At 49.5% G+C, this 15322-nt stretch overlaps 1 protein-coding gene across 3 annotated transcripts in view; it reads left to right on the forward strand.

Annotated features, from left to right (window-relative positions):
• The first annotated feature begins 397 nt into the window (after window positions 1-397).
• Window positions 398-15322, forward strand: part of LOC137314029 (NACHT, LRR and PYD domains-containing protein 3-like) — a 29410-nt gene continuing 14485 nt past the window's right edge. Inside the window, exon 1 of one of the 3 annotated variants that reach the window (XM_067979732.1) lies at window positions 398-563. The gene's annotated coding sequence lies outside the window, so the exon portion shown is untranslated. The other 2 variants (XM_067979731.1, XM_067979733.1) reach the window with 2 other exon arrangements.

The following is a 15322-nucleotide window of genomic DNA, read 5'->3' on the forward strand; positions in this document are numbered from 1 at the left end:
ATCACCGAGACCGACCGCCCGCTCATCTCAAGCTCCCCTCACTCACCCGCCCGCCCGCTCCCTCCATCCACAGGGCGGCGGCTCCGTCCGTCCGCGGGGGGTGAGGTGGATTCAGCCTCACTCACTCACCTTCTCTCTCTTTTTTTCTCTCCATTACACCCGCTCCGCCTTGGCCGCCATTTTGTCTCCAAACCGCCTTCTTCTCCACCGACTGCGCTCCATCCGGGGTTGGGCGGGTCGGGGCATGCGCACTGCGGACATTCACCGTCAATTAACGCCCCCTCCCAGAGTCCGCCCCTGCGATTGGGTCAGAACCCGCTGATTGACATCCCCGTTGACCAATCGGGGCTCGGTCCCCGCCCCGCGCTTGATTAACTGACCGCGAGGGGGGCGGTGCGGCCCCGATCACGAGACGGCTGATTTTAAAACTGCGCGGCCGTTAAACCGAAACCGCGCGAGCCGGGAGTGCGCGTGATGTCAGTCACCTGGGTGGATCATTTTCAGCTACAGGCACGATGGGCAGAATGGCCTCCTGGGTCATAAATTTCTATGATTCTGAGATGGTATGTGGTTCTGTGCCATGTGATATTTGATTCTATTAATACAGTCAGTGATGGAGAGGGAGAGTATTAATGCTCTCAGTAATAGAAGGGGTAATATAACTGTCAGGAATGGAGCGGGTGGAATTAATACCGTCAGAAATCGAGCGAGGGAGCATTAATACTATCAGAAATGAGCGAGGGAGTATTAATACCGTCAGAAATGAGCGAGGGAGCATTAATACCATCAGAAATGAGCGAGGGAGCATTAATACCATCAGAAATGAGCGAGGGAGCATTAATACCATCAGAAATGAGCGAGGGAGCATTAATACCATCAGAAATGAGTGAGGGAGCATTAATACCATCAGAAATGAGTGAGGGAGCATTAATACCATCAGAAATGAGCGAGGGAGCATTAATACCATCAGAAATGAGCGAGGGAGCATTAATACCATCAGAAATTAGAGAGGGAGCATTAATACCATCAGAAATGAGCGAGGGAGCATTAATACCATCAGAAATGAGCGAGGGAGCATTAATACCATCAGAAATGAGCGAGGGAGCATTAATACCGTCAGAAATGAGCGAGGGAGCATTAATACCATCAGAAATGAGCGAGGGAGCATTAATACCATCAGAAATGAGCGAGGGAGCATTAATACCATCAGAAATGAGCGAGGGAGCATTAATACCATCAGAAATGAGCGAGGGAGCATTAATACCATCAGAAATGAGCGAGGGAGCATTAATACCATCAGAAATGAGCGAGGGAGCATTAATACCATCAGAAATGAGCGAGGGAGCATTAATACCATCAGAAATGAGCGAGGGAGCATTAATACCATCAGAAATGAGCGAGGGAGCATTAATACCATCAGAAATGAGCGAGGGAGCATTAATACCATCAGAAATCGAGCGAGGGAGCATTAATACCATCAGAAATCGAGCGAGGGAGTATTAATACCATCAGAAATCGAGCGAGGGAGTATTAATGCCGTCAGAAATCGAGCGAGGGAGTAATAATACTGTCAGAAATCGAGTGAGGGAGTATTAATACCGTCAGCAATCGAGCGAGGGAGTATTAATACCGTCAGAAATCGAGCGAGGGAGTATTAATACTGTCAGAAATCGAGCGAGGGAGTATGAATACCGTCAGAAATCGAGCGAGGGAGTATGAATACCGTCAGAAATCGAGCGAGGGAGCATGAATACCGTCAGAAATCGAGCGAGGGAGTATGAATACCGTCAGAAATCGAGCGAGGGAGTATTAATACCGTCAGAAATCGAGTGAGGGAGTATTAATACCGTCAGAAATCGAGTGAGGGAGTATGAATACCGTCAGAAATCGAGCGAGGGAGCATGAATACCGTCAGAAATCGAGTGAGGGAGTATGAATACCGTCAGAAATCGAGTGAGGGAGTATTAATACCGTCAGAAATCGAGTGAGGGAGTATTAATACCGTCAGAAATCGAGTGAGGGAGTATTAATACCGTCAGAAATCGAGTGAGGGAGTATGAATACCGTCAGAAATCGAGCGAGGGAGTATTAATACCGTCAGAAATCGAGCGAGGGAGCATTAATACCATCAGAAATGAGCGAGGGAGCATTAATACCATCAGAAATGAGCGAGGGAGCATTAATACCATCAGAAATGAGCGAGGGAGCATTAATACCATCAGAAATGAGCGAGGGAGCATTAATACCATCAGAAATGAGCGAGGGAGCATTAATACCATCAGAAATGAGCGAGGGAGCATTAATACCATCAGAAATCGAGTGAGGGAGTATGAATACCGTCAGAAATCGAGTGAGGGAGTATTAATACCGTCAGAAATCGAGTGAGGGAGTATAAATACCGTCAGAAATCGAGTGAGGGAGTATTAATACCGTCAGGAATCGAGCGAGGGAGTATGAATACCGTCAGAAATCGAGCGAGAGAGTATGAATACCGTCAGAAATCGAGCGAGGGAGTATTAATACCGTCAGAAATCGAGTGAGGGAGTATTAATACCGTCAGGAATGGAGCGTTGGAATATTAATATTGTCAGTGATGGAGCAGGGAGTATTTATACTGTCAGGAATGGAGTTGGGGCGTATTGATACCTTATGGAATGGAGCGGGGAAGATCAATACTGTCAGGAATGGAGTGGGGGAGTATTCAAACCATCAACATTTCTTCAGTTTAATATTAATACTTTAAGGAATGGAGCTGGGGCGTATTCATTCTGTCAGTGTGTTAATACAGTCTGATTTAGCAGCGGATTATCACTACTGTCAGGAATCGAATGGGGAGTATTAATACTGTCAGGATTAGAGCTGTGAAGTATTAATACCATCAGGATTAGAGTGGTGGAGTATTAATTACCTCGGTAATGGAGCATGAGATTATTAATACCGTCAGTAATAAAGTGGGGTAGTATTAACACCGTCAGGAATGGAGCATTGGAGTATTAAAACTGTCAGTGATGGAACAGGGAGTATTGATACTGTCAGTAATGGAGTGGGGAGTATTAACACTTTCAGTGATAGTGGATCAGGCTGGATAGCTCATTTTCGGCCAGCGCAGGCACGATGGGCCGAATGGCAACCTTCTGGGCCGTAAATCTCTATGATTAAGATTCGATATGATTCTGTGATATGTGATTCTACGATCTATCATCCTGTGATTTCAGATTCTATGGTCGGTTAGTCAATCATTTTATGGTCCTGTGAGATCTAGAAGAACATAAGAAATAGGAGCAGGAGTCGGCCTCACGGCCCCTCGAGCCTGCTCCGCCATTCAATCAGATCACGGCTGAACTTCAACCTCAACTCCACTTTTCTGCCCGACCCCCATATCCCTTAATTTCCCTTCGAGTCCAAAAATCTATCGATCTCAGCCTTGAATATATTCAATGACTGAGCATCCACAGCCCTCTTGGGTAGAGAATTCCAAAGATTCACAACCCCCTGAGTGAAAAAAATCATCCTCATCTCAGTCCTAAATGTCTGACCCCTTATCCTGAGACTATGCCCCCTTGTTCGAGACTCTCCAGCCAGGGGAAACATCCTCTCAGCATCGACCCTGTCAAACCCCCTCATAATCTTTGATGTTTAAATGAGATCACCTCTCATTATTTTAAACTCCAGAGAGTATCGGCCCATTCCACTCAATCTCTCCTCAGAGGAGAACCCTCTCATCCCAGGGATTAATGCAGTGAACCTTTGTTGTACCGCCTCGAAGCCAAGTATATCTTTCCTCAGATAAGGAGACCAGAATTGTCCCCAGTATTCCAGGTGAGCTCTCCCCAAGTCCCTGTCCAATTACAGTCAGACTTCCTCACCCCTGTACTCCAGGTGAGCTCTCACCAAGTCCCTGTACAATTACAGTCAGACTTCCTCACCCCTGTACTTCAGGTGAGCTCTCACCAAGTCCCTTTACAATTACAGTCAGACTTCCTCACCCCTGTACTCCAGGTGAGCTCTCACCAAGTCCCTGTACAATTACAGTCAGACTTCCTCACCCCTGTACTCCAGGTGAGCTCTCACCAAGTCCCTTGACAATTACAGTCAGACTTCCTCACCCCAGTACTCCAGGTGAGCTCTCACCAAGTCCCTGTCCAATTACAGTCAGACTTCCTCACCACTGTACTCCAGGTGAGCTCTCACCAAGTCCCTGTACAATTACAGTCAGACTTCCTCACCCCTGTACTCCAGGTGAGCTCTCACCAAGTCCCTGTCCAATTACAGTCAGACTTCCTCACCCCTGTACTCCAGGTGAGCTCTCAACAAGTCCCTGTACAATTACAGTCAGACTTCCTCACCCCTGTACTCCAGGTGAGCTCTCACCATGTCCCTGTACAATTACAGTCAGACTTCCTCACCCCTGTACTCCAGGTGAGCTCTCACCATGTCCCTGTACAATTACAGTCAGACTTCCTCACCCCTGTACTCCAGGTGAGCTCTCACCATGTCCCTGTACAATTACAGTCAGACTTCCTCACCCCTGTACTCCAGGTGAGCTCTCACCATGTCCCTGTACAATTACAGTCCGACTTCCTCACCCCTGTACTCCAGGTGAGCTCTCACCATGTCCCTGTCCAATTACAGTCAGACTTCCTCACCCCTGTACTCCAGGTGAGCTCTCACCAAGTCCCTGTCCAATTACAGTCAGACTTCCTCACCCCTGTACTCCAGGTGAGCTCTCACCATGTCCCTGTACAATTACAGTCAGACTTCCTCACCCCTGTACTCCAGGTGAGCTCTCACCATGTCCCTGTACAATTACAGTCAGACTTCCTCACCCCTGTACTCCAGGTGAGCTCTCACCATGTCCCTGTCCAATTGCAGTCAGACTTCCTCACCCCTGTACTCCAGGTGAGCTCTCACCATGTCCCTGTACAATTACAGTCAGACTTCCTCACCCCTGCACTCCAGGTGAGCTCTCACCATGTCCCTGTACAATTACAGTCAGACTTCCTCACCCCTGTACTCCAGGTGAGCTCTCACCAAGTCCCTGTACAATTACAGTCAGACTTCCTCACCCCTGTACTCCAGGTGAGCTCTCACCAAGTCCCTGTCCAATTACAGTCAGACTTCCTCACCCCTGTACTCCAGGTGAGCTCTCACCATGTCCCTGTCCAATTACAGTCAGAGTTCCTCACCCCTGTACTCCAGGTGAGCTCTCACCAAGTCCCTGTCCAATTACAGTCAGACTTCCTCACCCCTGTACTCCAGGTGAGCTCTCACCAAGTCCCTGTACAATTACAGTCAGACTTCCTCACCCCTGTCCTCCAGGTGAGCTCTCACCAAGTCCCTGTCCAATTACAGTCAGACTTCCTCACCCCTGTACTCCAGGTGAGCTCTCACCAAGTCCCTGTAGAATTACAGTCAGACTTCCTCACCCCTGTACTCCAGGTGAGCTCTCACCAAGTCCCTGTCCAATTACAGTCAGACTTCCTCACCCCTGTACTCCAGGTGAGCTCTCACCAAATCCCTGTACAATGACAGTCAGACTTCCTCACCCCTGTACTCCAGGTGAGCTCTCACCAAGTCCCTGTCCAATTACATTCAGACTTCCTCACCCCTGTACTCCAGGTGAGCTCTCACCAAGTCCCTGTACAATTGCAGTCAGACTTCCTCACCCCTGTCCTCCAGGTGAGCTCTCACCATGTCCCTGTACAATTACAGTCAGACTTCCTCACCCCTGTACTCCAGGTGAGCTCTCACCATGTCCCTGTACAATTACAGTCAGACTTCCTCACCCCTGTACTCCAGGTGAGCTCTCACCAAGTCCCTGTACAATTACAGTCAGACTTCCTCACCCCTGTACTCCAGGTGAGCTCTCACCAAGTCCCTGTACAATTACAGTCAGACTTCCTCACCCCTGTACTCCAGGTGAGCTCTCACCAAGTCCCTGTCCAATTACAGTCAGTCTTCCTCACCCCTGTACTCCAGGTGAGCTCTCACCAAGTCCCTGTACAATTACAGTCAGACTTCCTCACCCCTGTACTCCAGGTGAGCTCTCACCAAGTCCCTGTACAATTACAGTCAGACTTCCTCACCCCTGTACTCCAGGTGAGCTCTCACCATGTCCCTGTACAATTACAGTCAGACTTCCTCACCCCTGTACTCCAGGTGAGCTCTCACCAAGTCCCTGTCGAATTACAGTCAGACTTCCTCACCCCTGTACTCCAGGTGAGCTCTCACCAAGTCCCTGTCGAATTACAGTCAGACTTCCTCACACCTGTACTCCAGGTGAGCTCTCACCAAGTCCCTGTCCAATTACAGTCAGACTTCCTCACCCCTGTACTCCAGGTGAGCTCTCACCAAGTCCCTGTACAATTACAGTCAGACTTCCTCACCCCTGTACTCCAGATGAGCTCTCACCAAGTCCCTGTACAATTACAGTCAGACTTCCTCACCCCTGTACTCCAGGTGAGCTCTCACCATGTCCCTGTACAATTACAGTCAGACTTCCTCACCCCTGTACTCCAGGTGAGCTCTCACCAAGTCCCTGTCGAATTACAGTCAGACTTCCTCACCCCTGTACTCCAGGTGAGCTCTCACCAAGTCCCTGTCCAATTACAGTCAGACTTCCTCACCCCTGTACTCCAGGTGAGCTCTCACCAAGTCCCTGTCCAATTACAGTCAGACTTCCTCACCCCTGTACTCCAGGTGAGCTCTCACCAAGTCCCTGTCGAATTAGTCAGACTTCCTCACCCCTGTACTCCAGGTGAGCTCTCACCAAGTCCCTGTCCAATTACAGTCAGACTTCCTCACCCCTGTACTCCAGGTGAGCTCTCACCAAGTCCCTGTCGAATTACAGTCAGACTTCCTCACCCCTGTACTCCAGGTGAGCTCTCACCAAGTCCCTGTCGAATTACAGTCAGACTTCCTCACCCCTGTACTCCAGGTGAGCTCTCACCAAGTCCCTGTACAATGACAGTCAGACTTCCTCACCCCTGTACTCCAGGTGAGCTCTCACCAAGTCCCTGTCGAATTACAGTCAGACTTCCTCACACCTGTACTCCAGGTGAGCTCTCACCATGTCCCTGTCCAATTACAGTCAGACTTCCTCACCCCTGTACTCCAGGTGAGCTCTCACCAAGTCCCTGTACAATTACAGTCAGACTTCCTCACCCCTGTACTCCAGGTGAGCTCTCACCAAGTCCCTGTCCAATTACAGTCAGACTTCCTCACCCCTGTACTCCAGGTGAGCTCTCACCAAGTCCCTGTACAATTACAGTCAGACTTCCTCACCCCTGTACTCCAGGTGAGCTCTCACCAAGTCCCTGTACAATTACAGTCAGACTTCCTCACCCCTGTACTCCAGGTGAGCTCTCACCAAGTCCCTGTAGAATTACAGTCAGACTTCCTCACCCCTGTACTCCAGGTGAGCTCTCACCAAGTCCCTGTACAATTACAGTCAGACTTCCTCACCCCTGTACTCCAGGTGAGCTCTCACCAAGTCCCTGTACAATTACAGTCAGACTTCCTCACCCCTGTACTCCAGGTGAGCTCTCACCAAGTCCCTGTACAATTACAGTCAGACTTCCTCACCCCTGTACTCCAGGTGAGCTCTCACCAAGTCCCTGTACAATTACAGTCAGACTTCCTCACCCCTGTACTCCAGGTGAGCTCTCACCAAGTCCCTGTACAATTACAGTCAGACTTCCTCACCCCTGTACTCCAGGTGAGCTCTCACCTAGTCCCTGTGCAATTACAGTCAGTCTTCCTCACCCCTGTACTCCAGGTGAGCTCTCACCAAGTCCCTGTACAATTACAGTCAGACTTCCTCACCCCTGTACTCCAGGTGAGCTCTCACCAAGTCCCTTTACAATTACAGTCAGACTTCCTCACCCCTGTACTCCAGGTGAGCTCTCACCAAGTCCCTGTACAATTACAGTCAGACTTCCTCACCCCTGTACTCCAGGTGAGCTCTCACCAAGTCCCTTGACAATTACAGTCAGACTTCCTCACCCCAGTACTCCAGGTGAGCTCTCACCAAGTCCCTGTCCAATTACAGTCAGACTTCCTCACCACTGTACTCCAGGTGAGCTCTCACCAAGTCCCTGTACAATTAGTCAGACTTCCTCACCCCTGTACTCCAGGTGAGCTCTCACCAAGTCCCTGTCCAATTACAGTCAGACTTCCTCACCCCTGTACTCCAGGTGAGCTCTCAACAAGTCCCTGTACAATTACAGTCAGACTTCCTCACCCCTGTACTCCAGGTGAGCTCTCACCATGTCCCTGTACAATTACAGTCAGACTTCCTCACCCCTGTACTCCAGGTGAGCTCTCACCATGTCCCTGTACAATTACAGTCAGACTTCCTCACCCCTGTACTCCAGGTGAGCTCTCACCATGTCCCTGTACAATTACAGTCAGACTTCCTCACCCCTGTACTCCAGGTGAGCTCTCACCATGTCCCTGTCCAATTGCAGTCAGACTTCCTCACCCCTGTACTCCAGGTGAGCTCTCACCATGTCCCTGTACAATTACAGTCAGACTTCCTCACCCCTGTCCTCCAGGTGAGCTCTCACCATGTCCCTGTACAATTACAGTCAGACTTCCTCACCCCTGTACTCCAGGTGAGCTCTCACCAAGTCCCTGTACAATTACAGTCCGACTTCCTCACCCCTGTACTCCAGGTGAGCTCTCACCATGTCCCTGTCCAATTACAGTCAGACTTCCTCACCCCTGTACTCCAGGTGAGCTCTCACCAAGTCCCTGTCCAATTACAGTCAGACTTCCTCACCCCTGTACTCCAGGTGAGCTCTCACCATGTCCCTGTACAATTACAGTCAGACTTCCTCACCCCTGTACTCCAGGTGAGCTCTCACCATGTCCCTGTACAATTACAGTCAGACTTCCTCACCCCTGTACTCCAGGTGAGCTCTCACCATGTCCCTGTCCAATTGCAGTCAGACTTCCTCACCCCTGTACTCCAGGTGAGCTCTCACCATGTCCCTGTACAATTACAGTCAGACTTCCTCACCCCTGCACTCCAGGTGAGCTCTCACCATGTCCCTGTACAATTACAGTCAGACTTCCTCACCCCTGTACTCCAGGTGAGCTCTCACCAAGTCCCTGTACAATTACAGTCAGACTTCCTCACCCCTGTACTCCAGGTGAGCTCTCACCAAGTCCCTGTCCAATTACAGTCAGACTTCCTCACCCCTGTACTCCAGGTGAGCTCTCACCATGTCCCTGTCCAATTACAGTCAGACTTCCTCACCCCTGTACTCCAGGTGAGCTCTCACCAAGTCCCTGTCCAATTACAGTCAGACTTCCTCACCCCTGTACTCCAGGTGAGCTCTCACCAAGTCCCTGTACAATTACAGTCAGACTTCCTCACCCCTGTCCTCCAGGTGAGCTCTCACCAAGTCCCTGTCCAATTACAGTCAGACTTCCTCACCCCTGTACTCCAGGTGAGCTCTCACCAAGTCCCTGTAGAATTACAGTCAGACTTCCTCACCCCTGTACTCCAGGTGAGCTCTCACCAAGTCCCTGTCCAATTACAGTCAGACTTCCTCACCCCTGTACTCCAGGTGAGCTCTCACCAAATCCCTGTCCAATTACATTCAGACTTCCTCACCCCTGTACTCCAGGTGAGCTCTCACCAAGTCCCTGTCCAATTACAGTCAGACTTCCTCACCCCTGTACTCCAGGTGAGCTCTCACCAAGTCCCTGTAGAATTACAGTCAGACTTCCTCACCCCTGTACTCCAGGTGAGCTCTCACCAAGTCCCTGTCCAATTACATTCAGACTTCCTCACCCCTGTACTCCAGGTGAGCTCTCACCAAGTCCCTGTACAATTACAGTCAGACTTCCTCACCCCTGTCCTCCAGGTGAGCTCTCACCATGTCCCTGTACAATTACAGTCAGACTTCCTCACCCCTGTACTCCAGGTGAGCTCTCACCATGTCCCTGTACAATTACAGTCAGACTTCCTCACCCCTGTACTCCAGGTGAGCTCTCACCAAGTCCCTGTACAATTACAGTCAGACTTCCTCACCCCTGTACTCCAGGTGAGCTCTCACCAAGTCCCTGTCCAATTACAGTCAGTCTTCCTCACCCCTGTACTCCAGGTGAGCTCTCACCAAGTCCCTGTACAATTACAGTCAGACTTCCTCACCCCTGTACTCCAGGTGAGCTCTCACCAAGTCCCTGTACAATTACAGTCAGACTTCCTCACCCCTGTACTCCAGGTGAGCTCTCACCATGTCCCTGTACAATTACAGTCAGACTTCCTCACCCCTGTACTCCAGGTGAGCTCTCACCAAGTCCCTGTCGAATTACAGTCAGACTTCCTCACCCCTGTACTCCAGGTGAGCTCTCACCAAGTCCCTGTCGAATTACAGTCAGACTTCCTCACACCTGTACTCCAGGTGAGCTCTCACCAAGTCCCTGTCCAATTACAGTCAGACTTCCTCACCCCTGTACTCCAGGTGAGCTCTCACCAAGTCCCTGTACAATTACAGTCAGACTTCCTCACCCCTGTACTCCAGATGAGCTCTCACCAAGTCCCTGTACAATTACAGTCAGACTTCCTCACCCCTGTACTCCAGGTGAGCTCTCACCATGTCCCTGTACAATTACAGTCAGACTTCCTCACCCCTGTACTCCAGGTGAGCTCTCACCAAGTCCCTGTCGAATTACAGTCAGACTTCCTCACCCCTGTACTCCAGGTGAGCTCTCACCAAGTCCCTGTCCAATTACAGTCAGACTTCCTCACCCCTGTACTCCAGGTGAGCTCTCACCAAGTCCCTGTCCAATTACAGTCAGACTTCCTCACCCCTGTACTCCAGGTGAGCTCTCACCAAGTCCCTGTCGAATTAGTCAGACTTCCTCACCCCTGTACTCCAGGTGAGCTCTCACCAAGTCCCTGTCCAATTACAGTCAGACTTCCTCACCCCTGTACTCCAGGTGAGCTCTCACCAAGTCCCTGTCGAATTACAGTCAGACTTCCTCACCCCTGTACTCCAGGTGAGCTCTCACCAAGTCCCTGTCGAATTACAGTCAGACTTCCTCACCCCTGTACTCCAGGTGAGCTCTCACCAAGTCCCTGTACAATGACAGTCAGACTTCCTCACCCCTGTACTCCAGGTGAGCTCTCACCAAGTCCCTGTCGAATTACAGTCAGACTTCCTCACACCTGTACTCCAGGTGAGCTCTCACCATGTCCCTGTCCAATTACAGTCAGACTTCCTCACCCCTGTACTCCAGGTGAGCTCTCACCAAGTCCCTGTACAATTACAGTCAGACTTCCTCACCCCTGTACTCCAGGTGAGCTCTCACCAAGTCCCTGTCCAATTACAGTCAGACTTCCTCACCCCTGTACTCCAGGTGAGCTCTCACCAAGTCCCTGTACAATTACAGTCAGACTTCCTCACCCCTGTACTCCAGGTGAGCTCTCACCAAGTCCCTGTACAATTACAGTCAGACTTCCTCACCCCTGTACTCCAGGTGAGCTCTCACCAAGTCCCTGTCCAATTACAGTCAGACTTCCTCACCCCTGTACTCCAGGTGAGCTCTCACCAAGTCCCTGTACAATTACAGTCAGACTTCCTCACCCCTGTACTCCAGGTGAGCTCTCACCAAGTCCCTGTACAATTACAGTCAGACTTCCTCACCCCTGTACTCCAGGTGAGCTCTCACCAAGTCCCTGTACAATTACAGTCAGACTTCCTCACCCCTGTACTCCAGGTGAGCTCTCACCAAGTCCCTGTACAATTACAGTCAGACTTCCTCACCCCTGTACTCCAGGTGAGCTCTCACCAAGTCCCTGTACAATTACAGTCAGACTTCCTCACCCCTGTACTCCAGGTGAGCTCTCACCATGTCCCTGTACAATTACAGTCAGACTTTCTCACCCCTGTACTCCAGGTGAGCTCTCACCATGTCCCTGTACAATTACAGTCAGACTTCCTCACCCCTGTACTCCAGGTGAGCTCTCACCAAGTCCCAGTACAATTACAGTCAGACTTCCTCACCCCTGTACTCCAGGTGAGCTCTCACCAAGTCCCTGTACAATTACAGTCAGACTTCCTCACCCCTGTACTCCAGGTGAGCTCTCACCATGTCCCTGTACAATTACAGTCAGACTTCCTCACCCCTGTACTCCAGGTGAGCTCTCACCAAGTCCCTGTACAATTACAGTCAGACTTCCTCACCCCTGTACTCCAGGTGAGCTCTCACCAAGTCCCTGCACAATTACAGTCAGACTTCCTCACCCCTGTACTCCAGGTGAGCTCTCACCAAGTCCCTGTCCAATTACAGTCAGACTTCCTCACCCCTGTACTCCAGGTGAGCTCTCACCAAGTCCCTGTCCAATTACAGTCAGACTTTCTCACCCCTGTGCTCCAGGTGAGCTCTCACCAAGTCCCTGTCCAATTACAGTCAGACTTCCTCACCCCTGTCCTCCACCCCCCGCACTCCTGACAATAAAATGATTCTCTGACCCATGATTCCCAGTCCCTGGAAGCGCCCTCTCCGTCAATCTCTTTGGTTGTCAGGGTAACAGGGGACGGGCCTGGGCCTCAGTGTCACTCACCGAGCGGCTGCCGGGGAGGCGAGGGCGGGGTCACCGCCCGCCTGTCAGTCAGTCAACCAACCAATCAGCTGCCGTGGTGATGGAGTGGGCGGGGCTGTCACTCACCGTCCGGTTTTCAGGGGCGGGGCTGTGTTTGACGCAGGCGCGCTGACGCTTTTGCAGACTCACGGTGGAGGGCTCTTGTTGGGAGAGCGCGGCCGGTGGAGCATCTGTCCGAGAGTCGGCAATGTGGCGGTGGTGGAGGAAGAGGCAGAGTGCGGGCGGCGCAGAGGAGAAGGATGAGCGGCAGGCGGAGGGCGGCCAAGAGGAGGAGGAGGAGGAGGAGGAGCGGGGGTTGAAGGGCCCGGGGGTGGTGGAAGCAGAAGAGCGGGCCGGGCGGCCTGAGAGTCCACCTTCGCCATTGTCTGCGGCCCCAGCAGACGGTGGGTGTGGGAAGGGAATATTAATACTGTCTGGAATGGAGCGGAGGAGTACTAACAACGTGAGTAATGAAGCCCGGGATTATTAATACTGTCTAGAATGGAGCTGAGGAGTACTAACAGCGTGAGTAATGAAGCGTGGGACTATTAATACTGTCTGGAATGTAGCGGCGGAGTATTAATAGTCTGAGTAATGAAACCCGGGATTATTAATACTGTCAGGAATGGAGTGGAGGAGCATTAATAGTCTGAGTAATGAACCCCGGGAATATTAATACTGTCAGGAATGAAGCGGATGAGCATTGTGTAAACTCCTATCTGTATATTCAGACCATGAAACATTCAGTTTAAACTCCTATCTGTATATTCAGACCATGAAACATTCAGTTTAAACTCCTATCTGTATATTCAGACCATGAAACATTCAGTGTAAACTCCTATCGATATATTCAGATCATGAAACATTCAGTTTAAACTCCTATCTGTATATTCAGACCATGAAACATTCAGTTTAAACTCCTATCTGTATATTCAGACCATGAAACATTCAGTGTAAACTCCTATCGATATATTCAGACCATGAAACATTCAGTGTAAACTCCTATCGATATATTCAGACCATGAAACATTCAGTGTAAACTCCTATCGAAATATTCAGACCATGAAACATTCAGTGTAAACTCCTATCGATATATTCAGACCATGAAACATTCAGTTTAAACTCCTATCTGTATATTCAGACCATGAAACATTCAGTTTAAACTCCTATCGATATATTCAGACCATGAAACATTCAGTGTAAACTCCTATCGATATATTCAGACCATGAAACATTCAGTGTAAACTCCTATCGATTGTTTCATGGACTGAATATATCGATAGGAGTTTGCACTGAATGTTTCATGGTCTGAATATATTCAGTGTAAACTCCTATCGATATATTCAGACAATGAAACATTCAGTGTAAACTATCGATATATTCAGACCATGAAACTTTCAGTGTAAACTCCTCTCTATATATTTGGCATACCAGGAGTTGGGACATCTGGATACGATAAAAATTTTAAAGAGTTTGTATTATCAGAAAAATGAGATTATAATCCAGCAGTAGGTTGTGTAGATATGTATAATTCATAAGACTTCCTGTTGCCATGGTTTAATAATACTTTTCTAAAACAAACAACTCCTGTTTGAATACTATTTTAACTGAGAAAATTATTCTACGATTTATTCAGTCCTCCCAGCACTGCTGGTATTATAGTGAACATTCACACATGTCCGCCTCCCATTCTGGCCTGTTTCAAAAACAGCGAGAACACATTCCAGTTCATCTGTCACAGTTTGAACAAGGCCATCGAGATGCTCTAGTAACGAATTAAAAGTCTTATTTCTAACGCTCATTTGCCCTACGTGTCACACTTAATGCTTCACTCGTCTCCTGTCACATTCACTTCCTGTTACACATCAGAATACACAATTCAGGTATTAAAATTGGAGTGTAACCTCTCGCCCACTGTCAGTGGGGTGTGGGTGTGGGGCCGGGTCAGTGAGGTGTGGGTGTGGGGCCGGGTCGGTGGGGTGTGGGTGCGGGGCCGGGTCAGTGGGGTGTCGGTGTCAGTTTGACTTTGTGGGATGGACAAACAACAACACGTGAACTGTACAGGGTCGGTGAGAAGGCAATCTCCAGATTACAAAGCCTCACTACAAAGAAAAGATGCTTTGAAGTTTGAAACTCGATAAACACGAGGGATAGAAGGATATGTTGATCAGGTTTGATTAAGTGTGGTTGGAGGAGGCTCAAGTGAAGCATCAACACCTGCCTCGACCAGTTGATCCGAATGGCCTATTTCTGTGCTGTCCACCTGTGTGATTCTATGTAATAAAGGGAAGTGACGAGGCTGCATTTTATGAATCAGTTTTGCAAAAAGGGAATTTTGGAATCTTTTCTCTAATTCTGTATCTTGGAACAAGCGAACTCCTCCGGTGAAAATGGGAGATTCCAGTATCCCAGCCAGAGCGTGGAATGTTATGGAAAAGTTGACTGAGTTTAACTTGTTCGTTAAGATTAAACCACAAATGAGACTTTTGTATTACAGAGGAGAGGGCTTGATCAATGAGAGGCGCCCAGATAGACAAGTGGGTGAATCGTTAGACACGTGTATCCCGACTGCCAGCCTTCCTTTCCTCTCAATCTTTTGTCGCCTTCAGAATTTCTGCCCATCTTTCTCACAACTTCATGTTTGAATCTCTCCAATCGGGTTTCCCCTCCTGTTACAGCACTGAAGTGGAAATACTCAATGTCACAAATAACACCTTCTGTGAA

This window comes from Heptranchias perlo, unplaced genomic scaffold (assembly GCF_035084215.1).
Source record: "Heptranchias perlo isolate sHepPer1 unplaced genomic scaffold, sHepPer1.hap1 HAP1_SCAFFOLD_50, whole genome shotgun sequence".
Lineage (NCBI taxonomy): Eukaryota > Metazoa > Chordata > Chondrichthyes > Hexanchiformes > Hexanchidae > Heptranchias > Heptranchias perlo.